The 18,032-nt window shown below is 47.4% G+C and overlaps 73 non-coding genes across 73 annotated transcripts; 12 read left to right on the top strand and 61 right to left on the bottom strand.

The window, feature by feature from the left end:
• Positions 1-152: 152 nt before the first annotated feature.
• Trnay-gua (transfer RNA tyrosine (anticodon GUA)) lies at positions 153-246 on the top strand. Its single transcript has 2 exons — positions 153-189; positions 211-246. It is a non-coding gene; the product is annotated as a tRNA-Tyr (tRNA).
• Positions 247-471: 225 nt separating this feature from the next.
• Trnaa-agc (transfer RNA alanine (anticodon AGC)) lies at positions 472-544 on the bottom strand. Its single transcript has one exon. It is a non-coding gene; the product is annotated as a tRNA-Ala (tRNA).
• Positions 545-651: 107 nt separating this feature from the next.
• On the bottom strand, positions 652-724 carry Trnak-uuu (transfer RNA lysine (anticodon UUU)). The gene has a single exon. It is a non-coding gene; the product is annotated as a tRNA-Lys (tRNA).
• A 73-nt stretch (positions 725-797) lies between these two features.
• Positions 798-869, bottom strand: Trnad-guc (transfer RNA aspartic acid (anticodon GUC)). Its single transcript has one exon. It is a non-coding gene; the product is annotated as a tRNA-Asp (tRNA).
• A 585-nt stretch (positions 870-1,454) lies between these two features.
• Positions 1,455-1,548, top strand: Trnay-gua (transfer RNA tyrosine (anticodon GUA)). Its single transcript has 2 exons — positions 1,455-1,491; positions 1,513-1,548. It is a non-coding gene; the product is annotated as a tRNA-Tyr (tRNA).
• Positions 1,549-1,589: 41 nt separating this feature from the next.
• On the bottom strand, positions 1,590-1,705 carry Trnal-caa (transfer RNA leucine (anticodon CAA)). Its single transcript has 2 exons — positions 1,668-1,705; positions 1,590-1,635 (listed from the first exon to the last, which is right to left on the bottom strand). It is a non-coding gene; the product is annotated as a tRNA-Leu (tRNA).
• Positions 1,706-1,773: 68 nt separating this feature from the next.
• Trnaa-agc (transfer RNA alanine (anticodon AGC)) lies at positions 1,774-1,846 on the bottom strand. Its single transcript has one exon. It is a non-coding gene; the product is annotated as a tRNA-Ala (tRNA).
• A 107-nt stretch (positions 1,847-1,953) lies between these two features.
• Positions 1,954-2,026, bottom strand: Trnak-uuu (transfer RNA lysine (anticodon UUU)). Its single transcript has one exon. It is a non-coding gene; the product is annotated as a tRNA-Lys (tRNA).
• Positions 2,027-2,430: 404 nt separating this feature from the next.
• Positions 2,431-2,503, bottom strand: Trnaa-ugc (transfer RNA alanine (anticodon UGC)). Its single transcript has one exon. It is a non-coding gene; the product is annotated as a tRNA-Ala (tRNA).
• A 253-nt stretch (positions 2,504-2,756) lies between these two features.
• Positions 2,757-2,850, top strand: Trnay-gua (transfer RNA tyrosine (anticodon GUA)). The gene is made up of 2 exons: positions 2,757-2,793; positions 2,815-2,850. It is a non-coding gene; the product is annotated as a tRNA-Tyr (tRNA).
• A 41-nt stretch (positions 2,851-2,891) lies between these two features.
• Trnal-caa (transfer RNA leucine (anticodon CAA)) lies at positions 2,892-3,007 on the bottom strand. The gene is made up of 2 exons: positions 2,970-3,007; positions 2,892-2,937 (listed from the first exon to the last, which is right to left on the bottom strand). It is a non-coding gene; the product is annotated as a tRNA-Leu (tRNA).
• A 68-nt stretch (positions 3,008-3,075) lies between these two features.
• Positions 3,076-3,148, bottom strand: Trnaa-agc (transfer RNA alanine (anticodon AGC)). Its single transcript has one exon. It is a non-coding gene; the product is annotated as a tRNA-Ala (tRNA).
• A 107-nt stretch (positions 3,149-3,255) lies between these two features.
• Trnak-uuu (transfer RNA lysine (anticodon UUU)) lies at positions 3,256-3,328 on the bottom strand. Its single transcript has one exon. It is a non-coding gene; the product is annotated as a tRNA-Lys (tRNA).
• A 73-nt stretch (positions 3,329-3,401) lies between these two features.
• On the bottom strand, positions 3,402-3,473 carry Trnad-guc (transfer RNA aspartic acid (anticodon GUC)). Its single transcript has one exon. It is a non-coding gene; the product is annotated as a tRNA-Asp (tRNA).
• Positions 3,474-3,732: 259 nt separating this feature from the next.
• Positions 3,733-3,805, bottom strand: Trnaa-ugc (transfer RNA alanine (anticodon UGC)). Its single transcript has one exon. It is a non-coding gene; the product is annotated as a tRNA-Ala (tRNA).
• A 253-nt stretch (positions 3,806-4,058) lies between these two features.
• On the top strand, positions 4,059-4,152 carry Trnay-gua (transfer RNA tyrosine (anticodon GUA)). Its single transcript has 2 exons — positions 4,059-4,095; positions 4,117-4,152. It is a non-coding gene; the product is annotated as a tRNA-Tyr (tRNA).
• Positions 4,153-4,193: 41 nt separating this feature from the next.
• Trnal-caa (transfer RNA leucine (anticodon CAA)) lies at positions 4,194-4,309 on the bottom strand. The gene is made up of 2 exons: positions 4,272-4,309; positions 4,194-4,239 (listed from the first exon to the last, which is right to left on the bottom strand). It is a non-coding gene; the product is annotated as a tRNA-Leu (tRNA).
• A 68-nt stretch (positions 4,310-4,377) lies between these two features.
• On the bottom strand, positions 4,378-4,450 carry Trnaa-agc (transfer RNA alanine (anticodon AGC)). The gene has a single exon. It is a non-coding gene; the product is annotated as a tRNA-Ala (tRNA).
• A 107-nt stretch (positions 4,451-4,557) lies between these two features.
• On the bottom strand, positions 4,558-4,630 carry Trnak-uuu (transfer RNA lysine (anticodon UUU)). Its single transcript has one exon. It is a non-coding gene; the product is annotated as a tRNA-Lys (tRNA).
• A 73-nt stretch (positions 4,631-4,703) lies between these two features.
• Trnad-guc (transfer RNA aspartic acid (anticodon GUC)) lies at positions 4,704-4,775 on the bottom strand. Its single transcript has one exon. It is a non-coding gene; the product is annotated as a tRNA-Asp (tRNA).
• Positions 4,776-5,034: 259 nt separating this feature from the next.
• On the bottom strand, positions 5,035-5,107 carry Trnaa-ugc (transfer RNA alanine (anticodon UGC)). Its single transcript has one exon. It is a non-coding gene; the product is annotated as a tRNA-Ala (tRNA).
• A 253-nt stretch (positions 5,108-5,360) lies between these two features.
• On the top strand, positions 5,361-5,454 carry Trnay-gua (transfer RNA tyrosine (anticodon GUA)). The gene is made up of 2 exons: positions 5,361-5,397; positions 5,419-5,454. It is a non-coding gene; the product is annotated as a tRNA-Tyr (tRNA).
• A 41-nt stretch (positions 5,455-5,495) lies between these two features.
• Trnal-caa (transfer RNA leucine (anticodon CAA)) lies at positions 5,496-5,611 on the bottom strand. The gene is made up of 2 exons: positions 5,574-5,611; positions 5,496-5,541 (listed from the first exon to the last, which is right to left on the bottom strand). It is a non-coding gene; the product is annotated as a tRNA-Leu (tRNA).
• Positions 5,612-5,679: 68 nt separating this feature from the next.
• On the bottom strand, positions 5,680-5,752 carry Trnaa-agc (transfer RNA alanine (anticodon AGC)). Its single transcript has one exon. It is a non-coding gene; the product is annotated as a tRNA-Ala (tRNA).
• A 107-nt stretch (positions 5,753-5,859) lies between these two features.
• Trnak-uuu (transfer RNA lysine (anticodon UUU)) lies at positions 5,860-5,932 on the bottom strand. The gene has a single exon. It is a non-coding gene; the product is annotated as a tRNA-Lys (tRNA).
• Positions 5,933-6,005: 73 nt separating this feature from the next.
• Positions 6,006-6,077, bottom strand: Trnad-guc (transfer RNA aspartic acid (anticodon GUC)). The gene has a single exon. It is a non-coding gene; the product is annotated as a tRNA-Asp (tRNA).
• A 259-nt stretch (positions 6,078-6,336) lies between these two features.
• Positions 6,337-6,409, bottom strand: Trnaa-ugc (transfer RNA alanine (anticodon UGC)). The gene has a single exon. It is a non-coding gene; the product is annotated as a tRNA-Ala (tRNA).
• Positions 6,410-6,662: 253 nt separating this feature from the next.
• On the top strand, positions 6,663-6,756 carry Trnay-gua (transfer RNA tyrosine (anticodon GUA)). Its single transcript has 2 exons — positions 6,663-6,699; positions 6,721-6,756. It is a non-coding gene; the product is annotated as a tRNA-Tyr (tRNA).
• Positions 6,757-6,797: 41 nt separating this feature from the next.
• On the bottom strand, positions 6,798-6,913 carry Trnal-caa (transfer RNA leucine (anticodon CAA)). The gene is made up of 2 exons: positions 6,876-6,913; positions 6,798-6,843 (listed from the first exon to the last, which is right to left on the bottom strand). It is a non-coding gene; the product is annotated as a tRNA-Leu (tRNA).
• A 68-nt stretch (positions 6,914-6,981) lies between these two features.
• Positions 6,982-7,054, bottom strand: Trnaa-agc (transfer RNA alanine (anticodon AGC)). Its single transcript has one exon. It is a non-coding gene; the product is annotated as a tRNA-Ala (tRNA).
• A 107-nt stretch (positions 7,055-7,161) lies between these two features.
• On the bottom strand, positions 7,162-7,234 carry Trnak-uuu (transfer RNA lysine (anticodon UUU)). Its single transcript has one exon. It is a non-coding gene; the product is annotated as a tRNA-Lys (tRNA).
• Positions 7,235-7,307: 73 nt separating this feature from the next.
• Positions 7,308-7,379, bottom strand: Trnad-guc (transfer RNA aspartic acid (anticodon GUC)). Its single transcript has one exon. It is a non-coding gene; the product is annotated as a tRNA-Asp (tRNA).
• A 259-nt stretch (positions 7,380-7,638) lies between these two features.
• On the bottom strand, positions 7,639-7,711 carry Trnaa-ugc (transfer RNA alanine (anticodon UGC)). Its single transcript has one exon. It is a non-coding gene; the product is annotated as a tRNA-Ala (tRNA).
• A 253-nt stretch (positions 7,712-7,964) lies between these two features.
• On the top strand, positions 7,965-8,058 carry Trnay-gua (transfer RNA tyrosine (anticodon GUA)). The gene is made up of 2 exons: positions 7,965-8,001; positions 8,023-8,058. It is a non-coding gene; the product is annotated as a tRNA-Tyr (tRNA).
• Positions 8,059-8,283: 225 nt separating this feature from the next.
• Positions 8,284-8,356, bottom strand: Trnaa-agc (transfer RNA alanine (anticodon AGC)). The gene has a single exon. It is a non-coding gene; the product is annotated as a tRNA-Ala (tRNA).
• A 107-nt stretch (positions 8,357-8,463) lies between these two features.
• Trnak-uuu (transfer RNA lysine (anticodon UUU)) lies at positions 8,464-8,536 on the bottom strand. Its single transcript has one exon. It is a non-coding gene; the product is annotated as a tRNA-Lys (tRNA).
• A 73-nt stretch (positions 8,537-8,609) lies between these two features.
• Trnad-guc (transfer RNA aspartic acid (anticodon GUC)) lies at positions 8,610-8,681 on the bottom strand. Its single transcript has one exon. It is a non-coding gene; the product is annotated as a tRNA-Asp (tRNA).
• A 259-nt stretch (positions 8,682-8,940) lies between these two features.
• Trnaa-ugc (transfer RNA alanine (anticodon UGC)) lies at positions 8,941-9,013 on the bottom strand. The gene has a single exon. It is a non-coding gene; the product is annotated as a tRNA-Ala (tRNA).
• A 253-nt stretch (positions 9,014-9,266) lies between these two features.
• Positions 9,267-9,360, top strand: Trnay-gua (transfer RNA tyrosine (anticodon GUA)). Its single transcript has 2 exons — positions 9,267-9,303; positions 9,325-9,360. It is a non-coding gene; the product is annotated as a tRNA-Tyr (tRNA).
• A 41-nt stretch (positions 9,361-9,401) lies between these two features.
• On the bottom strand, positions 9,402-9,517 carry Trnal-caa (transfer RNA leucine (anticodon CAA)). Its single transcript has 2 exons — positions 9,480-9,517; positions 9,402-9,447 (listed from the first exon to the last, which is right to left on the bottom strand). It is a non-coding gene; the product is annotated as a tRNA-Leu (tRNA).
• Positions 9,518-9,585: 68 nt separating this feature from the next.
• Positions 9,586-9,658, bottom strand: Trnaa-agc (transfer RNA alanine (anticodon AGC)). Its single transcript has one exon. It is a non-coding gene; the product is annotated as a tRNA-Ala (tRNA).
• A 107-nt stretch (positions 9,659-9,765) lies between these two features.
• On the bottom strand, positions 9,766-9,838 carry Trnak-uuu (transfer RNA lysine (anticodon UUU)). The gene has a single exon. It is a non-coding gene; the product is annotated as a tRNA-Lys (tRNA).
• A 73-nt stretch (positions 9,839-9,911) lies between these two features.
• Positions 9,912-9,983, bottom strand: Trnad-guc (transfer RNA aspartic acid (anticodon GUC)). Its single transcript has one exon. It is a non-coding gene; the product is annotated as a tRNA-Asp (tRNA).
• A 259-nt stretch (positions 9,984-10,242) lies between these two features.
• On the bottom strand, positions 10,243-10,315 carry Trnaa-ugc (transfer RNA alanine (anticodon UGC)). Its single transcript has one exon. It is a non-coding gene; the product is annotated as a tRNA-Ala (tRNA).
• Positions 10,316-10,568: 253 nt separating this feature from the next.
• Trnay-gua (transfer RNA tyrosine (anticodon GUA)) lies at positions 10,569-10,662 on the top strand. The gene is made up of 2 exons: positions 10,569-10,605; positions 10,627-10,662. It is a non-coding gene; the product is annotated as a tRNA-Tyr (tRNA).
• Positions 10,663-10,703: 41 nt separating this feature from the next.
• Trnal-caa (transfer RNA leucine (anticodon CAA)) lies at positions 10,704-10,819 on the bottom strand. The gene is made up of 2 exons: positions 10,782-10,819; positions 10,704-10,749 (listed from the first exon to the last, which is right to left on the bottom strand). It is a non-coding gene; the product is annotated as a tRNA-Leu (tRNA).
• Positions 10,820-10,887: 68 nt separating this feature from the next.
• Positions 10,888-10,960, bottom strand: Trnaa-agc (transfer RNA alanine (anticodon AGC)). Its single transcript has one exon. It is a non-coding gene; the product is annotated as a tRNA-Ala (tRNA).
• Positions 10,961-11,067: 107 nt separating this feature from the next.
• On the bottom strand, positions 11,068-11,140 carry Trnak-uuu (transfer RNA lysine (anticodon UUU)). The gene has a single exon. It is a non-coding gene; the product is annotated as a tRNA-Lys (tRNA).
• A 73-nt stretch (positions 11,141-11,213) lies between these two features.
• Positions 11,214-11,285, bottom strand: Trnad-guc (transfer RNA aspartic acid (anticodon GUC)). The gene has a single exon. It is a non-coding gene; the product is annotated as a tRNA-Asp (tRNA).
• A 259-nt stretch (positions 11,286-11,544) lies between these two features.
• Positions 11,545-11,617, bottom strand: Trnaa-ugc (transfer RNA alanine (anticodon UGC)). Its single transcript has one exon. It is a non-coding gene; the product is annotated as a tRNA-Ala (tRNA).
• A 253-nt stretch (positions 11,618-11,870) lies between these two features.
• On the top strand, positions 11,871-11,964 carry Trnay-gua (transfer RNA tyrosine (anticodon GUA)). Its single transcript has 2 exons — positions 11,871-11,907; positions 11,929-11,964. It is a non-coding gene; the product is annotated as a tRNA-Tyr (tRNA).
• A 225-nt stretch (positions 11,965-12,189) lies between these two features.
• Positions 12,190-12,262, bottom strand: Trnaa-agc (transfer RNA alanine (anticodon AGC)). The gene has a single exon. It is a non-coding gene; the product is annotated as a tRNA-Ala (tRNA).
• Positions 12,263-12,369: 107 nt separating this feature from the next.
• On the bottom strand, positions 12,370-12,442 carry Trnak-uuu (transfer RNA lysine (anticodon UUU)). Its single transcript has one exon. It is a non-coding gene; the product is annotated as a tRNA-Lys (tRNA).
• A 73-nt stretch (positions 12,443-12,515) lies between these two features.
• Positions 12,516-12,587, bottom strand: Trnad-guc (transfer RNA aspartic acid (anticodon GUC)). The gene has a single exon. It is a non-coding gene; the product is annotated as a tRNA-Asp (tRNA).
• Positions 12,588-12,846: 259 nt separating this feature from the next.
• On the bottom strand, positions 12,847-12,919 carry Trnaa-ugc (transfer RNA alanine (anticodon UGC)). Its single transcript has one exon. It is a non-coding gene; the product is annotated as a tRNA-Ala (tRNA).
• Positions 12,920-13,225: 306 nt separating this feature from the next.
• Positions 13,226-13,341, bottom strand: Trnal-caa (transfer RNA leucine (anticodon CAA)). The gene is made up of 2 exons: positions 13,304-13,341; positions 13,226-13,271 (listed from the first exon to the last, which is right to left on the bottom strand). It is a non-coding gene; the product is annotated as a tRNA-Leu (tRNA).
• A 68-nt stretch (positions 13,342-13,409) lies between these two features.
• Trnaa-agc (transfer RNA alanine (anticodon AGC)) lies at positions 13,410-13,482 on the bottom strand. The gene has a single exon. It is a non-coding gene; the product is annotated as a tRNA-Ala (tRNA).
• A 107-nt stretch (positions 13,483-13,589) lies between these two features.
• On the bottom strand, positions 13,590-13,662 carry Trnak-uuu (transfer RNA lysine (anticodon UUU)). Its single transcript has one exon. It is a non-coding gene; the product is annotated as a tRNA-Lys (tRNA).
• Positions 13,663-13,735: 73 nt separating this feature from the next.
• Positions 13,736-13,807, bottom strand: Trnad-guc (transfer RNA aspartic acid (anticodon GUC)). The gene has a single exon. It is a non-coding gene; the product is annotated as a tRNA-Asp (tRNA).
• Positions 13,808-14,066: 259 nt separating this feature from the next.
• On the bottom strand, positions 14,067-14,139 carry Trnaa-ugc (transfer RNA alanine (anticodon UGC)). The gene has a single exon. It is a non-coding gene; the product is annotated as a tRNA-Ala (tRNA).
• A 388-nt stretch (positions 14,140-14,527) lies between these two features.
• Positions 14,528-14,643, bottom strand: Trnal-caa (transfer RNA leucine (anticodon CAA)). Its single transcript has 2 exons — positions 14,606-14,643; positions 14,528-14,573 (listed from the first exon to the last, which is right to left on the bottom strand). It is a non-coding gene; the product is annotated as a tRNA-Leu (tRNA).
• A 248-nt stretch (positions 14,644-14,891) lies between these two features.
• Trnak-uuu (transfer RNA lysine (anticodon UUU)) lies at positions 14,892-14,964 on the bottom strand. The gene has a single exon. It is a non-coding gene; the product is annotated as a tRNA-Lys (tRNA).
• A 73-nt stretch (positions 14,965-15,037) lies between these two features.
• Positions 15,038-15,109, bottom strand: Trnad-guc (transfer RNA aspartic acid (anticodon GUC)). The gene has a single exon. It is a non-coding gene; the product is annotated as a tRNA-Asp (tRNA).
• A 585-nt stretch (positions 15,110-15,694) lies between these two features.
• Trnay-gua (transfer RNA tyrosine (anticodon GUA)) lies at positions 15,695-15,788 on the top strand. The gene is made up of 2 exons: positions 15,695-15,731; positions 15,753-15,788. It is a non-coding gene; the product is annotated as a tRNA-Tyr (tRNA).
• Positions 15,789-15,829: 41 nt separating this feature from the next.
• Trnal-caa (transfer RNA leucine (anticodon CAA)) lies at positions 15,830-15,945 on the bottom strand. The gene is made up of 2 exons: positions 15,908-15,945; positions 15,830-15,875 (listed from the first exon to the last, which is right to left on the bottom strand). It is a non-coding gene; the product is annotated as a tRNA-Leu (tRNA).
• Positions 15,946-16,013: 68 nt separating this feature from the next.
• Trnaa-agc (transfer RNA alanine (anticodon AGC)) lies at positions 16,014-16,086 on the bottom strand. Its single transcript has one exon. It is a non-coding gene; the product is annotated as a tRNA-Ala (tRNA).
• Positions 16,087-16,193: 107 nt separating this feature from the next.
• On the bottom strand, positions 16,194-16,266 carry Trnak-uuu (transfer RNA lysine (anticodon UUU)). The gene has a single exon. It is a non-coding gene; the product is annotated as a tRNA-Lys (tRNA).
• Positions 16,267-16,339: 73 nt separating this feature from the next.
• Trnad-guc (transfer RNA aspartic acid (anticodon GUC)) lies at positions 16,340-16,411 on the bottom strand. Its single transcript has one exon. It is a non-coding gene; the product is annotated as a tRNA-Asp (tRNA).
• Positions 16,412-16,999: 588 nt separating this feature from the next.
• Positions 17,000-17,093, top strand: Trnay-gua (transfer RNA tyrosine (anticodon GUA)). Its single transcript has 2 exons — positions 17,000-17,036; positions 17,058-17,093. It is a non-coding gene; the product is annotated as a tRNA-Tyr (tRNA).
• Positions 17,094-17,134: 41 nt separating this feature from the next.
• Positions 17,135-17,250, bottom strand: Trnal-caa (transfer RNA leucine (anticodon CAA)). Its single transcript has 2 exons — positions 17,213-17,250; positions 17,135-17,180 (listed from the first exon to the last, which is right to left on the bottom strand). It is a non-coding gene; the product is annotated as a tRNA-Leu (tRNA).
• Positions 17,251-17,318: 68 nt separating this feature from the next.
• On the bottom strand, positions 17,319-17,391 carry Trnaa-agc (transfer RNA alanine (anticodon AGC)). The gene has a single exon. It is a non-coding gene; the product is annotated as a tRNA-Ala (tRNA).
• A 107-nt stretch (positions 17,392-17,498) lies between these two features.
• Positions 17,499-17,571, bottom strand: Trnak-uuu (transfer RNA lysine (anticodon UUU)). Its single transcript has one exon. It is a non-coding gene; the product is annotated as a tRNA-Lys (tRNA).
• Positions 17,572-17,644: 73 nt separating this feature from the next.
• On the bottom strand, positions 17,645-17,716 carry Trnad-guc (transfer RNA aspartic acid (anticodon GUC)). Its single transcript has one exon. It is a non-coding gene; the product is annotated as a tRNA-Asp (tRNA).
• Positions 17,717-18,032: the final 316 nt, after the last annotated feature.

The raw sequence follows: 18,032 nt of genomic DNA, 5'->3' as shown, positions 1-18,032 counted from the left end.
AGAGGAAGCGTGCTGGGCCCATAACCCAGAGGTCGGTGGATCGAAACCACCCTCTGCTACGTGCGAGCTATCGCATCATTTTAAAAACCACGTCATACTACAAACGTGACATGACCTGCATAGTCCTGCACAAGAACTGTACGATGCTACATCCACCGATAGCTCAGTTGGTAGAGCGGAGGACTGTAGACGAACTTATACCACTCAGGCATCCTTAGGTCGCTGGTTCAAATCCGGCTCGGTGGACTTGCATTTTAGGCCTAAAATTTTGTGTGGCAGGGAAAAGTTGTCGAAAGTGGGATTCGAACCCACGCCCTCATTCGAGGACCAGAATTCTCCACGCGATGAGTGGAAGAACATTTTGTCTTGAGTCTTGCGCCTTAGACCGCTCGGCCATCCCGACATGACACGAACGCTGCTGCAAATTGCTCTGCGCAAATTTCATTTATTTTACGCCTATGGAAAAGGCATTGGAGAACCCGGGCATCGATCCCGGTACCTCTCGCATGCTAAGCCAGCGCTCTACCATCTGAGCTAGTTCCCCATCAAGTTTGCTTCGCCTTTGCCACTCCGCAAATGTTACGTTATTCATCCTCTTTCGACAAGACATTGTGTTGAAAGTTAGTTCACCATCGTACCAAATAATTGTTACGCCCGATGAGGGACTCGAACCCGCGACCCTCAGATTAAAAGTCTGATGCTCTACCGACTGAGCTAACCGGGCGTAAATCTGTATTCCCGGACAGTCCCGCGAACGCTACTAACGTGAAACGAAACATTGACAAGATAAAAAAAACCTCCCCGGCGGGGAATCGAACCCCGGTCTCCCGCGTGACAGGCGGGGATACTTACCACTATACTACCGAGGACGAGTTCATATTTAAATAATATGTTCGCGATGGCGTCAATGCCCGAATGCCACACGGTCGATCATGTTAAAAGCTGAAACTGTGTATACTGTCAATGCGAAATTAAACAGCAAGAAATGCTCTAGACATATGCAGCGCGGTTTAGTATTATTATTATTATTATTAATACCAGGTAATCTTAGGAGCATCATAAATCCTCTTATGACCATTGGCAACTACTGAAATTAGTATAAAAATAAATAAATTAAAAACATTGTCTTGGAGGATCCGGGCATCGATCCCGGTATCTCTCGCATGCAAAGCGAGCGCTCTACCATGTGAGCTAATCCCCCTGGAAATGGTAAAAAGGTCATAGTTCGAGTGCTGTTCGCAATACTAAACTACACCTTACATCAGACACATTTCAGCTTACCTACCTTCAGCAGAGTGGCGCAGAGGAAGCGTGCTGGGCCCATAACCCAGAGGTCGGTGGATCGAAACCACCCTCTGCTACGTGCGAGCTATCGCATCATTTTAAAAACCACGTCATACTACAAACGTGACATGACCTGCATAGTCCTGCACAAGAACTGTACGATGCTACATCCACCGATAGCTCAGTTGGTAGAGCGGAGGACTGTAGACGAACTTATACCACTCATGCATCCTTAGGTCGCTGGTTCAAATCCGGCTCGGTGGACTTGCATTTTAGGCCTAAAATTTTGTGTGGCAGGGAAAAGTTGTCGGAAGTGGGATTCGAACCCACGCCCTCATTCGAGGACCAGAATTCTCCACGCGATGAATGGAAGAACATTTTGTCTTGAGTCTGGCGCCTTAGACCGCTCGGCCATCCCGACATGACACGAACGCTGCTGCAAATTGCTCTGCGCAAATTTCATTTATTTTACGCCTATGGAAAAGGCATTGGAGAACCCGGGCATCGATCCCGGTCCCTCTCGCATGCTAAGCGAGCGCTCTACCATCTGAGCTAGTTCCCCATCAAGTTTGCTTCGCCTTTGCCACTCCGCAAATGTTACGTTATTCATCCTCTTTCGACAAGACATTGTGGTGAAAGTTAGTTCACCATCGTACCAAATAATTGTTACGCCCGATGAGGGACTCGAACCCGCGACCCTCAGATTAAAAGTCTGATGCTCTACCGACTGAGCTAACCGGGCGTAAATCTGTATTCCCGGACAGTCCCGCGAACGCTACTGACGTGAAACGAAACATTGACAAGATAAAAAAAACCTCCCCGGCGGGGAATCCAACCCCGGTCTCCCGCGTGACAGGCGGGGATACTTACCACTATACTACCGAGGACGAGTTTATATTTAAATAATATGTTCGCGATGGCGTCAATGCCCGAATGCCACACGGTCGATCATGTTAAAAGCTGAAACTGTGTATACTGTCAATGCGAAATTAAACAGCAAGAAATGCTCTAGACATATGCAGCGCGGTTTAGTATTATTATTATTATTATTAATACCAGGTAATCTTAGGAGCATCATAAATCCTCTTATGACCATTGGCAACTACTGAAATTAGTATGAAAATAAATAAATTAAAAACATTGTCTTGGAGGATCCGGGCATCGATCCCGGTACCTCTCGCATGCAAAGCGAGCGCTCTACCATGTGAGCTAATCCCCCTGGAAATGGTAAAAAGGTCATAGTTCGAGTGCTGTTCGCAATACTAAACTACACCTTACATCAGACACATTTCAGCTTACCTACCTTCAGCAGAGTGGCGCAGAGGAAGCGTGCTGGGCCCATAACCCAGAGGTCGGTGGATCGAAACCACCCTCTGCTACGTGCGAGCTATCGCATCATTTTAAAAACCACGTCATACTACAAACGTGACATGACCTGCATAGTCCTGCACAAGAACTGTACGATGCTACATCCACCGATAGCTCAGTTGGTAGAGCGGAGGACTGTAGACGAACTTATACCACTCAGGCATCCTTAGGTCGCTGGTTCAAATCCGGCTCGGTGGACTTGCATTTTAGGCCTAAAATTTTGTGTGGCAGGGAAAAGTTGTCGGAAGTGGGATTCGAACCCACGCCCTCATTCGAGGACCAGAATTCTCCACGCGATGAGTGGAAGAACATTTTGTCTTGAGTCTGGCGCCTTAGACCGCTCGGCCATCCCGACATGACACGAACGCTGCCGCAAATTGCTCTGCGCAAATTTCATTTATTTTACGCCTATGGAAAAGGCATTGGAGAACCCGGGCATCGATCCCGGTACCTCTCGCATGCTAAGCGAGCGCTCTACCATCTGAGCTAGTTCCCCATCAAGTTTGCTTCGCCTTTGCCACTCCGCAAATGTTACGTTATTCATCCTCTTTCGACAAGACATTGTGGTGAAAGTTAGTTCACCATCGTACCAAATAATTGTTACGCCCGATGAGGGACTCGAACCCGCGACCCTCAGATTAAAAGTCTGATGCTCTACCGACTGAGCTAACCGGGCGTAAATCTGCATTCCCGGACAGTCCCGCGAACGCTACTGACGTGAAACGAAACATTGACAAGATAAAAAGAACCTCCCCGGCGGGGAATCGAACCCCGGTCTCCCGCGTGACAGGCGGGGATACTTACCACTATACTACCGAGGACGAGTTCATATTTAAATAATATGTTCGCGATGGCGTCAATGCCCGAATGCCACACGGTCGATCATGTTAAAAGCTGAAACTGTGTATACTGTCAATGCGAAATTAAACAGCAAGAAATGCTCTAGACATATGCAGCGCGGTTTAGTATTATTATTATTATTATTAATACCAGGTAATCTTAGGAGCATCATAAATCCTCTTATGACCATTGGCAACTACTGAAATTAGTATAAAAATAAATAAATTAAAAACATCGTCTTGGAGGATCCGGGCATCGATCCCGGTACCTCTCGCATGCAAAGCGAGCGCTCTACCATGTGAGCTAATCCCCCTGGAAATGGTAAAAAGGTCATAGTTCGAGTGCTGTTCGCAATACTAAACTACACCTTACATCAGACACATTTCAGCTTACCTACCTTCAGCAGAGTGGCGCAGAGGAAGCGTGCTGGGCCCATAACCCAGAGGTCGGTGGATCGAAACCACCCTCTGCTACGTGCGAGCTATCGCATCATTTTAAAAACCACGTCATACTACAAACGTGACATGACCTGCATAGTCCTGCACAAGAACTGTACGATGCTACATCCACCGATAGCTCAGTTGGTAGAGCGGAGGACTGTAGACGAACTTATACCACTCAGGCATCCTTAGGTCGCTGGTTCAAATCCGGCTCGGTGGACTTGCATTTTAGGCCTAAAATTTTGTGTGGCAGGGAAAAGTTGTCGGAAGTGGGATTCGAACCCACGCCCTCATTCGAGGACCAGAATTCTCCACGCGATGAGTGGAAGAACATTTTGTCTTGAGTCTGGCGCCTTAGACCGCTCGGCCATCCCGACATGACACGAACGCTGCCGCAAATTGCTCTGCGCAAATTTCATTTATTTTACGCCTATGGAAAAGGCATTGGAGAACCCGGGCATCGATCCCGGTACCTCTCGCATGCTAAGCGAGCGCTCTACCATCTGAGCTAGTTCCCCATCAAGTTTGCTTCGCCTTTGCCACTCCGCAAATGTTACGTTATTCATCCTCTTTCGACAAGACAATGTGGTGAAAGTTAGTTCACCATCGTACCAAATAATTGTTACGCCCGATGAGGGACTCGAACCCGCGACCCTCAGATTAAAAGTCTGATGCTCTACCGACTGAGCTAACCGGGCGTAAATCTGCATTCCCGGACAGTCCCGCGAACGCTACTGACGTGAAACGAAACATTGACAAGATAAAAAGAACCTCCCCGGCGGGGAATCGAACCCCGGTCTCCCGCGTGACAGGCGGGGATACTTACCACTATACTACCGAGGACGAGTTCATATTTAAATAATATGTTCGCGATGGCGTCAATGCCCGAATGCCACACGGTCGATCATGTTAAAAGCTGAAACTGTGTATACTGTCAATGCGAAATTAAACAGCAAGAAATGCTCTAGACATATGCAGCGCGGTTTAGTATTATTATTATTATTATTAATACCAGGTAATCTTAGGAGCATCATAAATCCTCTTATGACCATTGGCAACTACTGAAATTAGTATAAAAATAAATAAATTAAAAACATCGTCTTGGAGGATCCGGGCATCGATCCCGGTACCTCTCGCATGCAAAGCGAGCGCTCTACCATGTGAGCTAATCCCCCTGGAAATGGTAAAAAGGTCATAGTTCGAGTGCTGTTCGCAATACTAAACTACACCTTACATCAGACACATTTCAGCTTACCTACCTTCAGCAGAGTGGCGCAGAGGAAGCGTGCTGGGCCCATAACCCAGAGGTCGGTGGATCGAAACCACCCTCTGCTACGTGCGAGCTATCGCATCATTTTAAAAACCACGTCATACTACAAACGTGACATGACCTGCATAGTCCTGCACAAGAACTGTACGATGCTACATCCACCGATAGCTCAGTTGGTAGAGCGGAGGACTGTAGACGAACTTATACCACTCAGGCATCCTTAGGTCGCTGGTTCAAATCCGGCTCGGTGGACTTGCATTTTAGGCCTAAAATTTTGTGTGGCAGGGAAAAGTTGTCGGAAGTGGGATTCGAACCCACGCCCTCATTCGAGGACCAGAATTCTCCACGCGATGAGTGGAAGAACATTTTGTCTTGAGTCTGGCGCCTTAGACCGCTCGGCCATCCCGACATGACACGAACGCTGCTGCAAATTGCTCTGCGCAAATTTCATTTATTTTACGCCTATGGAAAAGGCATTGGAGAACCCGGGCATCGATCCCGGTACCTCTCGCATGCTAAGCGAGCGCTCTACCATCTGAGCTAGTTCCCCATCAAGTTTGCTTCGCCTTTGCCACTCCGCAAATGTTACGTTATTCATCCTCTTTCGACAAGACATTGTGGTGAAAGTTAGTTCACCATCGTACCAAATAATTGTTACGCCCGATGAGGGACTCGAACCCGCGACCCTCAGATTAAAAGTCTGATGCTCTACCGACTGAGCTAACCGGGCGTAAATCTGTATTCCCGGACAGTCCCGCGAACGCTACTGACGTGAAACGAAACATTGACAAGATAAAAAGAACCTCCCTGGCGGGGAATCGAACCCCGGTCTCCCGCGTGACAGGCGGGGATACTTACCACTATACTACCGAGGACGAGTTCATATTTAAATAATATGTTCGCGATGGCGTCAATGCCCGAATGCCACACGGTCGATCATGTTAAAAGCTGAAACTGTGTATACTGTCAATGCGAAATTAAACAGCAAGAAATGCTCTAGACATATGCAGCGCGGTTTAGTATTATTATTATTATTATTAATACCAGGTAATCTTAGGAGCATCATAAATCCTCTTATGACCATTGGCAACTACTGAAATTAGTATAAAAATAAATAAATTAAAAACATCGTCTTGGAGGATCCGGGCATCGATCCCGGTACCTCTCGCATGCAAAGCGAGCGCTCTACCATGTGAGCTAATCCCCCTGGAAATGGTAAAAAGGTCATAGTTCGAGTGCTGTTCGCAATACTAAACTACACCTTACATCAGACACATTTCAGCTTACCTACCTTCAGCAGAGTGGCGCAGAGGAAGCGTGCTGGGCCCATAACCCAGAGGTCGGTGGATCGAAACCACCCTCTGCTACGTGCGAGCTATCGCATCATTTTAAAAACCACGTCATACTACAAACGTGACATGACCTGCATAGTCCTGCACAAGAACTGTACGATTCTACATCCACCGATAGCTCAGTTGGTAGAGCGGAGGACTGTAGACGAACTTATACCACTCAGGCATCCTTAGGTCGCTGGTTCAAATCCGGCTCGGTGGACTTGCATTTTAGGCCTAAAATTTTGTGTGGCAGGGAAAAGTTGTCGGAAGTGGGATTCGAACCCACGCCCTCATTCGAGGACCAGAATTCTCCACGCGATGAGTGGAAGAACATTTTGTCTTGAGTCTGGCGCCTTAGACCGCTCGGCCATCCCGACATGACACGAACGCTGCTGCAAATTGCTCTGCGCAAATTTCATTTATTTTACGCCTATGGAAAAGGCATTGGAGAACCCGGGCATCGATCCCGGTACCTCTCGCATGCTAAGCGAGCGCTCTACCATCTGAGCTAGTTCCCCATCAAGTTTGCTTCGCCTTTGCCACTCCGCAAATGTTACGTTATTCATCCTCTTTCGACAAGACATTGTGGTGAAAGTTAGTTCACCATCGTACCAAATAATTGTTACGCCCGATGAGGGACTCGAACCCGCGACCCTCAGATTAAAAGTCTGATGCTCTACCGACTGAGCTAACCGGGCGTAAATCTGTATTCCCGGACAGTCCCGCGAACGCTACTGACGTGAAACGAAACATTGACAAGATAAAAAGAACCTCCCCGACGGGGAATCGAACCCCGGTCTCCCGCGTGACAGGCGGGGATACTTACCACTATACTACCAAGGACGAGTTCATATTTAAATAATATGTTCGCGATGGCGTCAATGCCCGAATGCCACACGGTCGATCATGTTAAAAGCTGAAACTGTGTATACTGTCAATGCGAAATTAAACAGCAAGAAATGCTATAGACATATGCAGCGCGGTTTAGTATTATTATTATTATTATTAATACCAGGTAATCTTAGGAGCATCATAAATCCTCTTATGACCATTGGCAACTACTGAAATTAGTATAAAAATAAATAAATTAAAAACATCGTCTTGGAGGATCCGGGCATCGATCCCGGTACCTCTCGCATGCAAAGCGAGCGCTCTACCATGTGAGCTAATCCCCCTGGAAATGGTAAAAAGGTCATAGTTCGAGTGCTGTTCGCAATACTAAACTACACCTTACATCAGACACATTTCAGCTTACCTACCTTCAGCAGAGTGGCGCAGAGGAAGCGTGCTGGGCCCATAACCCAGAGGTCGGTGGATCGAAACCACCCTCTGCTACGTGCGAGCTATCGCATCATTTTAAAAACCACGTCATACTACAAACGTGACATGACCTGCATAATCCTGCACAAGAACTGTACGATGCTACATCCACCGATAGCTCAGTTGGTAGAGCGGAGGACTGTAGACGAACTTATACCACTCAGGCATCCTTAGGTCGCTGGTTCAAATCCGGCTCGGTGGACTTGCATTTTAGGCCTAAAATTTTGTGTGGCAGGGAAAAGTTGTCGGAAGTGGGATTCGAACCCACGCCCTCATTCGAGGACCAGAATTCTCCACGCGATGAGTGGAAGAACATTTTGTCTTGAGTCTTGCGCCTTAGACCGCTCGGCCATCCCGACATGACACGAACGCTGCTGCAAATTGCTCTGCGCAAATTTCATTTATTTTACGCCTATGGAAAAGGCATTGGAGAACCCGGGCATCGATCCCGGTACCTCTCGCATGCTAAGCGAGCGCTCTACCATCTGAGCTAGTTCCCCATCAAGTTTGCTTCGCCTTTGCCACTCCGCAAATGTTACGTTATTCATCCTCTTTCGACAAGACATTGTGGTGAAAGTTAGTTCACCATCGTACCAAATAATTGTTACGCCCGATGAGGGACTCGAACCCGCGACCCTCAGATTAAAAGTCTGATGCTCTACCGACTGAGCTAACCGGGCGTAAATCTGTATTCCCGGACAGTCCCGCGAACGCTACTGACGTGAAACGAAACATTGACAAGATAAAAAGAACCTCCCCGGCGGGGAATCGAACCCCGGTCTCCCGCGTGACAGGCGGGGATACTTACCACTATACTACCGAGGACGAGTTCATATTTAAATAATATGTTCGCGATGGCGTCAATGCCCGAATGCCACACGGTCGATCATGTTAAAAGCTGAAACTGTGTATACTGTCAATGCGAAATTAAACAGCAAGAAATGCTCTAGACATATGCAGCGCGGTTTAGTATTATTATTATTATTATTAATACCAGGTAATCTTAGGAGCATCATAAATCCTCTTATGACCATTGGCAACTACTGAAATTAGTATAAAAATAAATAAATTAAAAACATCGTCTTGGAGGATCCGGGCATCGATCCCGGTACCTCTCGCATGCAAAGCGAGCGCTCTACCATGTGAGCTAATCCCCCTGGAAATGGTAAAAAGGTCATAGTTCGAGTGCTGTTCGCAATACTAAACTACACCTTACATCAGACACATTTCAGCTTCCCTGCCTTCAGCAGAGTGGCGCAGAGGAAGCGTGCTGGGCCCATAACCCAGAGGTCGGTGGATCGAAACCACCCTCTGCTACGTGCGAGCTATCGCATCATTTTAAAAACCACGTCATACTACAAACGTGACATGACCTGCATAGTCCTGCACAAGAACTGTACGATGCTACATCCACCGATAGCTCAGTTGGTAGAGCGGAGGACTGTAGACGAACTTATACCACTCAAGCATCCTTAGGTCGCTGGTTCAAATCCGGCTCGGTGGACTTGCATTTTAGGCCTAAAATTTTGTGTGGCAGGGAAAAGTTGTCGGAAGTGGGATTCGAACCCACGCCCTCATTCGAGGACCAGAATTCTCCACGCGATGAGTGGAAGAACATTTTGTCTTGAGTCTGGCGCCTTAGACCGCTCGGCCATCCCGACATGACACGAACGCTGCTGCAAATTGCTCTGCGCAAATTTCATTTATTTTACGCCTATGGAAAAGGCATTGGAGAACCCGGGCATCGATCCCGGTACCTCTCGCATGCTAAGCGAGCGCTCTACCATCTGAGCTAGTTCCCCATCAAGTTTGCTTCGCCTTTGCCACTCCGCAAATGTTACGTTATTCATCCTCTTTCGACAAGACATTGTGGTGAAAGTTAGTTCACCATCGTACCAAATAATTGTTACGCCCGATGAGGGACTCGAACCCGCGACCCTCAGATTAAAAGTCTGATGCTCTACCGACTGAGCTAACCGGGCGTAAATCTGTATTCCCGGACAGTCCCGCGAACGCTACTGACGTGAAACGAAACATTGACAAGATAAAAAGAACCTCCCCGGCGGGGAATCGAACCCCGGTCTCCCGCGTGACAGGCGGGGATACTTACCACTATACTACCGAGGACGAGTTCATATTTAAATAATATGTTCGCGATGGCGTCAATGCCCGAATGCCACACGGTCGATCATGTTAAAAGCTGAAACTGTGTATACTGTCAATGCGAAATTAAACAGCAAGAAATGCTCTAGACATATGCAGCGCGGTTTAGTATTATTATTATTATTATTAATACCAGGTAATCTTAGGAGCATCATAAATCCTCTTATGACCATTGGCAACTACTGAAATTAGTATAAAAATAAATAAATTAAAAACATCGTCTTGGAGGATCCGGGCATCGATCCCGGTACCTCTCGCATGCAAAGCGAGCGCTCTACCATGTGAGCTAATCCCCCTGGAAATGGTAAAAAGGTCGTAGTTCGAGTGCTGTTCGCAATACTAAACTACACCTTACATCAGACACATTTCAGCTTACCTACCTTCAGCAGAGTGGCGCAGAGGAAGCGTGCTGGGCCCATAACCCAGAGGTCGGTGGATCGAAACCACCCTCTGCTACGTGCGAGCTATCGCATCATTTTAAAAACCACGTCATACTACAAACGTGACATGACCTGCATAGTCCTGCACAAGAACTGTACGATTCTACATCCACCGATAGCTCAGTTGGTAGAGCGGAGGACTGTAGACGAACTTATACCACTCAGGCATCCTTAGGTCGCTGGTTCAAATCCGGCTCGGTGGACTTGCATTTTAGGCCTAAAATTTTGTGTGGCAGGGAAAAGTTGTCGGAAGTGGGATTCGAACCCACGCCCTCATTCGAGGACCAGAATTCTCCACGCGATGAGTGGAAGAACATTTTGTCTTGAGTCTGGCGCCTTAGACCGCTCGGCCATCCCGACATGACACGAACGCTGCTGCAAATTGCTCTGCGCAAATTTCATTTATTTTACGCCTATGGAAAAGGCATTGGAGAACCCGGGCATCGATCCCGGTACCTCTCGCATGCTAAGCGAGCGCTCTACCATCTGAGCTAGTTCCCCATCAAGTTTGCTTCGCCTTTGCCACTCCGCAAATGTTACGTTATTCATCCTCTTTCGACAAGACATTGTGGTGAAAGTTAGTTCACCATCGTACCAAATAATTGTTACGCCCGATGAGGGACTCGAACCCGCGACCCTCAGATTAAAAGTCTGATGCTCTACCGACTGAGCTAACCGGGCGTAAATCTGTATTCCCGGACAGTCCCGCGAACGCTACTGACGTGAAACGAAACATTGACAAGATAAAAAGAACCTCCCCGACGGGGAATCGAACCCCGGTCTCCCGCGTGACAGGCGGGGATACTTACCACTATACTACCGAGGACGAGTTCATATTTAAATAATATGTTCGCGATGGCGTCAATGCCCGAATGCCACACGGTCGATCATGTTAAAAGCTGAAACTGTGTATACTGTCAATGCGAAATTAAACAGCAAGAAATGCTATAGACATATGCAGCGCGGTTTAGTATTATTATTATTATTATTAATACCAGGTAATCTTAGGAGCATCATAAATCCTCTTATGACCATTGGCAACTACTGAAATTAGTATAAAAATAAATAAATTAAAAACATCGTCTTGGAGGATCCGGGCATCGATCCCGGTACCTCTCGCATGCAAAGCGAGCGCTCTACCATGTGAGCTAATCCCCCTGGAAATGGTAAAAAGGTCATAGTTCGAGTGCTGTTCGCAATACTAAACTACACCTTACATCAGACACATTTCAGCTTACCTACCTTCAGCAGAGTGGCGCAGAGGAAGCGTGCTGGGCCCATAACCCAGAGGTCGGTGGATCGAAACCACCCTCTGCTACGTGCGAGCTATCGCATCATTTTAAAAACCACGTCATACTACAAACGTGACATGACCTGCATAATCCTGCACAAGAACTGTACGATGCTACATCCACCGATAGCTCAGTTGGTAGAGCGGAGGACTGTAGACGAACTTATACCACTCAGGCATCCTTAGGTCGCTGGTTCAAATCCGGCTCGGTGGACTTGCATTTTAGGCCTAAAATTTTGTGTGGCAGGGAAAAGTTGTCGGAAGTGGGATTCGAACCCACGCCCTCATTCGAGGACCAGAATTCTCCACGCGATGAGTGGAAGAACATTTTGTCTTGAGTCTTGCGCCTTAGACCGCTCGGCCATCCCGACATGACACGAACGCTGCTGCAAATTGCTCTGCGCAAATTTCATTTATTTTACGCCTATGGAAAAGGCATTGGAGAACCCGGGCATCGATCCCGGTACCTCTCGCATGCTAAGCGAGCGCTCTACCATCTGAGCTAGTTCCCCATCAAGTTTGCTTCGCCTTTGCCACTCCGCAAATGTTACGTTATTCATCCTCTTTCGACAAGACATTGTGGTGAAAGTTAGTTCACCATCGTACCAAATAATTGTTACGCCCGATGAGGGACTCGAACCCGCGACCCTCAGATTAAAAGTCTGATGCTCTACCGACTGAGCTAACCGGGCGTAAATCTGTATTCCCGGACAGTCCCGCGAACGCTACTGACGTGAAACGAAACATTGACAAGATAAAAAGAACCTCCCCGGCGGGGAATCGAACCCCGGTCTCCCGCGTGACAGGCGGGGATACTTACCACTATACTACCGAGGACGAGTTCATATTTAAATAATATGTTCGCGATGGCGTCAATGCCCGAATGCCACACGGTCGATCATGTTAAAAGCTGAAACTGTGTATACTGTCAATGCGAAATTAAACAGCAAGAAATGCTCTAGACATATGCAGCGCGGTTTAGTATTATTATTATTATTATTAATACCAGGTAATCTTAGGAGCATCATAAATCCTCTTATGACCATTGGCAACTACTGAAATTAGTATAAAAATAAATAAATTAAAAACATCGTCTTGGAGGATCCGGGCATCGATCCCGGTACCTCTCGCATGCAAAGCGAGCGCTCTACCATGTGAGCTAATCCCCCTGGAAATGGTAAAAAGGTCATAGTTCGAGTGCTGTTCGCAATACTAAACTACACCTTACATCAGACACATTTTAGCTTCCCTGCCTTCAGCAGAGTGGCGCAGAGGAAGCGTGCTGGGCCCATAACCCAGAGGTCGGTGGATCGAAACCACCCTCTGCTACGTGCGAGCTATCGCATCATTTTAAAAACCACGTCATACTACAAACGTGACATGACCTGCATAGTCCTGCACAAGAACTGTACGATGCTACATCCACCGATAGCTCAGTTGGTAGAGCGGAGGACTGTAGACGAACTTGGAAAAGTTGTCGGAAGTGGGATTCGAACCCACGCCCTCATTCGAGGACCAGAATTCTCCACGCGATGAGTGGAAGAACATTTTGTCTTGAGTCTGGCGCCTTAGACCGCTCGGCCATCCCGACATGACACGAACGCTGCTGCAAATTGCTCTGCGCAAATTTCATTTATTTTACGCCTATGGAAAAGGCATTGGAGAACCCGGGCATCGATCCCGGTACCTCTCGCATGCTAAGCGAGCGCTCTACCATCTGAGCTAGTTCCCCATCAAGTTTGCTTCGCCTTTGCCACTCCGCAAATGTTACGTTATTCATCCTCTTTCGACAAGACATTGTGGTGAAAGTTAGTTCACCATCGTACCAAATAATTGTTACGCCCGATGAGGGACTCGAACCCGCGACCCTCAGATTAAAAGTCTGATGCTCTACCGACTGAGCTAACCGGGCGTAAATCTGTATTCCCGGACAGTCCCGCGAACGCTACTGACGTGAAACGAAACATTGACAAGATAAAAAGAACCTCCCCGGCAGGGAATCGAACCCCGGTCTCCCGCGTGACAGGCGGGGATACTTACCACTATACTACCGAGGACGAGTTCATATTTAAATAATATGTTCGCGATGGCGTCAATGCCCGAATGCCACACGGTCGATCATGTTAAAAGCTGAAACTGTGTATACTGTCAATGCGAAATTAAACAGCAAGAAATGCTCTAGACATATGCAGCGCGGTTTAGTATTATTATTATTATTATTAATACCAGGTAATCTTAGGAGCATCATAAATCCTCTTATGACCATTGGCAACTACTGAAATTAGTATAAAAATAAATAAATTAAAAACATCGTCTTGGAGGATCCGGGCATCGATCCCGGTACCTCTCGCATGCAAAGCGAGCGCTCTACCATGTGAGCTAATCCCCCTGGAAATGGTAAAAAGGTCATAGTTCGAGTGCTGTTCGCAATACTAAACTACACCTTACATCAGACACATTTCAGCTTACCTACCTTCAGCAGAGTGGCGCAGAGGAAGCGTGCTGGGCCCATAACCCAGAGGTCGGTGGATCGAAACCACCCTCTGCTACGTGCGAGCTATCGCATCATTTTAAAAACCACGTCATACTACAAACGTGACATGACCTGCATAGTCCTGCACAAGAACTGTACGATGCTACATGCACCGATAGCTCAGTTGGTAGAGCGGAAGACTGTAGACGAACTTATACCACTCAGGCATCCTTAGGTCGCTGGTTCAAATCCGGCTCGGTGGACTTGCATTTTTGGCCTAAAATTTTGTGTGGCAGGGAAAAGTTGTCGGAAGTGGGATTCGAACCCACGCCCTCATTCGAGGACCAGAATTCTCCACGCGATGAGTGGAAGAACATTTTGTCTTGAGTCTGGCGCCTTAGACCGCTCGGCCATCCCGACATGACACGAACGCTGCTGCAAATTGCTCTGCGCAAATTTCATTTATTTTACGCCTATGGAAAAGGCATTGGAGAACCCGGGCATCGATCCCGGTACCTCTCGCATGCTAAGCGAGCGCGCTACCATCTGAGCTAGTTCCCCATCAAGTTTGCTTCGCCTTTGCCACTCCGCAAATGTTACGTTATTCATCCTCTTTCGACAAGACATTGTGGTGAAAGTTAGTTCACCATCGTACCAAATAATTGTTACGCCCGATGAGGGACTCGAACCCGCGACCCTCAGATTAAAAGTCTGATGCTCTACCGACTGAGCTAACCGGGCGTAAATCTGTATTCCCGGACAGTCCCGCGAACGCTACTGACGTGAAACGAAACATTGGCAAGATAAAAAGAATCTCCCCGGCGGGGAATCGAACCCCGGTCTCCCGCGTGACAGGCGGGGATACTTACCACTATACTACCGAGGACGAGTTCATATTTAAATAATATGTTCGCGATGGCGTCAATGCCCGAATGCCACACGGTCGATCGTGTTAAAAGCTGAAACTGTGTATACTGTCAATGCGAAATTAAACAGCAAGAAATGCTCTAGACATATGCAGCGCGGTTTAGTATTATTATTATTATTATTAATACCAGGTAATCTTAGGAGCATCATAAATCCTCTTATGACCATTGGCAACTACTGAAATTAGTATAAAAATAAATAAATTAAAAACATCGTCTTGGAGGATCCGGGCATCGATCCCGGTGCCTCTCGCATGCAAAGCTAGCGCTCTACCATGTGAGCTAATCCCCCTGGAAATGGTAAAAAGGTCATAGTTCGAGTGCTGTTCGCAATACTAAACTACACCTTACATCAGACACATTTCAGCTTACCTACCTTCAGCAGAGTGGCGCAGAGGAAGCGTGCTGGGCCCATAACCCAGAGGTCGGTGGATCGAAACCACCCTCTGCTACGTGCGAGCTATCGCATCATTTTAAAAACCACGTCATACTACAAACGTGACATGACCTGCATAGTCCTGCATAAGAACTGTACGATGCTACATCCACCGATAGCTCAGTTGGTAGAGCGGAGGACTGTAGACGAACTTATACCACTCAGGCATCCTTAGGTCGCTGGTTCAAATCCGGCTCGGTGGACTTGCATTTTAGGCCTAAAATTTTGTGTGGCAGGGAAAAGTTGTCGGAAGTGGGATTCGAACCCACGCCCTCATTCGAGGACCAGAATTCTCCACGCGATGAGTGGAAGAACATTTTGTCTTGAGTCTGGCGCCTTAGACCGCTCGGCCATCCCGACATGACACGAACGCTGCTGCAAATTGCTGTGCGCAAATTTCATTTATTTTACGCCTATGGAAAAGGCATTGGAGAACCCGGGCATCGATCCCGGTACCTCTCGCATGCTAAGCGAGCGCTCTACCATCTGAGCTAGTTCCCCATCAAGTTTGCTTCGCCTTTGCCACTCCGCAAATGTTACGTTATTCATCCTCTTTCGACAAGACATTGTGGTGAAAGTTAGTTCACCATCGTACCAAATAATTGTTACGCCCGATGAGGGACTCGAACCCGCGACCCTCAGATTAAAAGTCTGATGCTCTACCGACTGAGCTAACCGGGCGTAAATCTGTATTCCCGGACAGTCCCGCGAACGCTACTGACGTGAAACGAAACATTGACAAGATAAAAAGAACCTCCCCGGCGGGGAATCGAACCCCGGTCTCCCGCGTGACAGGCGGGGATACTTACCACTATACTACCGAGGACGAGTTCATATTTAAATAATATGTTCGCGATGGCGTCAATGCCCGAATGCCACACGGTCGATCATGTTAAAAGCTGAAACTGTGTATACTGTCAATGCGAAATTAAACAGCAAGAAATGCTCTAGACATATGCAGCGCGGTTTAATATTATTATTATTATTATTATTAATACCAGGTAATCTTAGGAGCATCATAAATCCTCTTATGACCATTGGCAACTACTGAAATTAGTATAAAAATAAATAAATTAAAAACATCGTCTTGGAGGATCCGGGCATCGATCCCGGTACCTCTCGCATGCAAAGCTAGCGCTCTACCATGTGAGCTAATCCCCCTGGAAATGGTAAAAAGGTCATAGTTCGAGTGCTGTTCGCAATACTAAACTACACCTTACATCAGACACATTTCAGCTTACCTACCTTCAGCAGAGTGGCGCAGAGGAAGCGTGCTGGGCCCATAACCCAGAGGTCGGTGGATCGAAACCACCCTCTGCTACGTGCGAGCTATCGCATCATTTTAAAAACCACGTCATACTACAAACGTGACATGACCTGCATAGTCCTGCACAAGAACTGTACGATGCTACATCCACCGATAGCTCAGTTGGTAGAGCGGAGGACTGTAGACGAACTTATACCACTCAGGCATCCTTAGGTCGCTGGTTCAAATCCGGCTCGGTGGACTTGCATTTTAGGCCTAAAATTTTGTGTGGCAGGGAAAAGTTGTCGGAAGTGGGATTCGAACCCACGCCCTCATTCGAGGACCAGAATTCTCCACGCGATGAGTGGAAGAACATTTTGTCTTGAGTCTGGCGCCTTAGACCGCTCGGCCATCCCGACATGACACGAACGCTGCTGCAAATTGCTCTGCGCAAATTTCATTTATTTTACGCCTATGGAAAAGGCATTGGAGAACCCGGGCATCGATCCCGGTACCTCTCGCATGCTAAGCGAGCGCTCTACCATCTGAGCTAGTTCCCCATCAAGTTTGCTTCGCCTTTGCCACTCCGCAAATGTTACGTTATTCATCCTCTTTCGACAAGACATTGTGCTGAAAGTTAGTTCACCATCGTACCAAATAATTGTTACGCCCGATGAGGGACTCGAACCCGCGACCCTCAGATTAAAAGTCTGATGCTCTACCGACTGAGCTAACCGGGCGTAAATCTGTATTCCCGGATAGTCCCGCGAACGCTACTGACGTGAAACGAAACATTGACAAGATAAAAAGAACCTCCCCGGCGGGGAATCGAACCCCGGTCTCCCGCGTGACAGGCGGGGATACTTACCACTATACTACCGAGGACGAGTTCATATTTAAATAATATGTTCGCGATGGCGTCAATGCCCGAATGCCACACGGTCGATCATGTTAAAAGCTGAAACTGTGTATACTGTCAATGCGAAATTAAACAGCAAGAAATGCTCTAGACATATGCAGCGCGGTTTAGTATTATTATTATTATTATTATTAATACCAGGTAATCTTAGGAGCATCATAAATCCTCTTATGACCATTGGCAACTACTGAAATTAGTATAAAAATAAATAAATTAAAAACATCGTCTTGGAGGATCCGGGCATCGATCCCGGTACCTCTCGCCTGCAAAGCGAGCGCTCTA

The sequence above is a fragment of the Hydractinia symbiolongicarpus genome, chromosome 3 (assembly GCF_029227915.1).
Source record: "Hydractinia symbiolongicarpus strain clone_291-10 chromosome 3, HSymV2.1, whole genome shotgun sequence".
Taxonomy (NCBI): domain Eukaryota; kingdom Metazoa; phylum Cnidaria; class Hydrozoa; order Anthoathecata; family Hydractiniidae; genus Hydractinia; species Hydractinia symbiolongicarpus.
The sequence above is the reverse complement of the archived record's forward strand: the minus strand, read 5'-3'. Positions and strand labels throughout refer to the sequence as shown.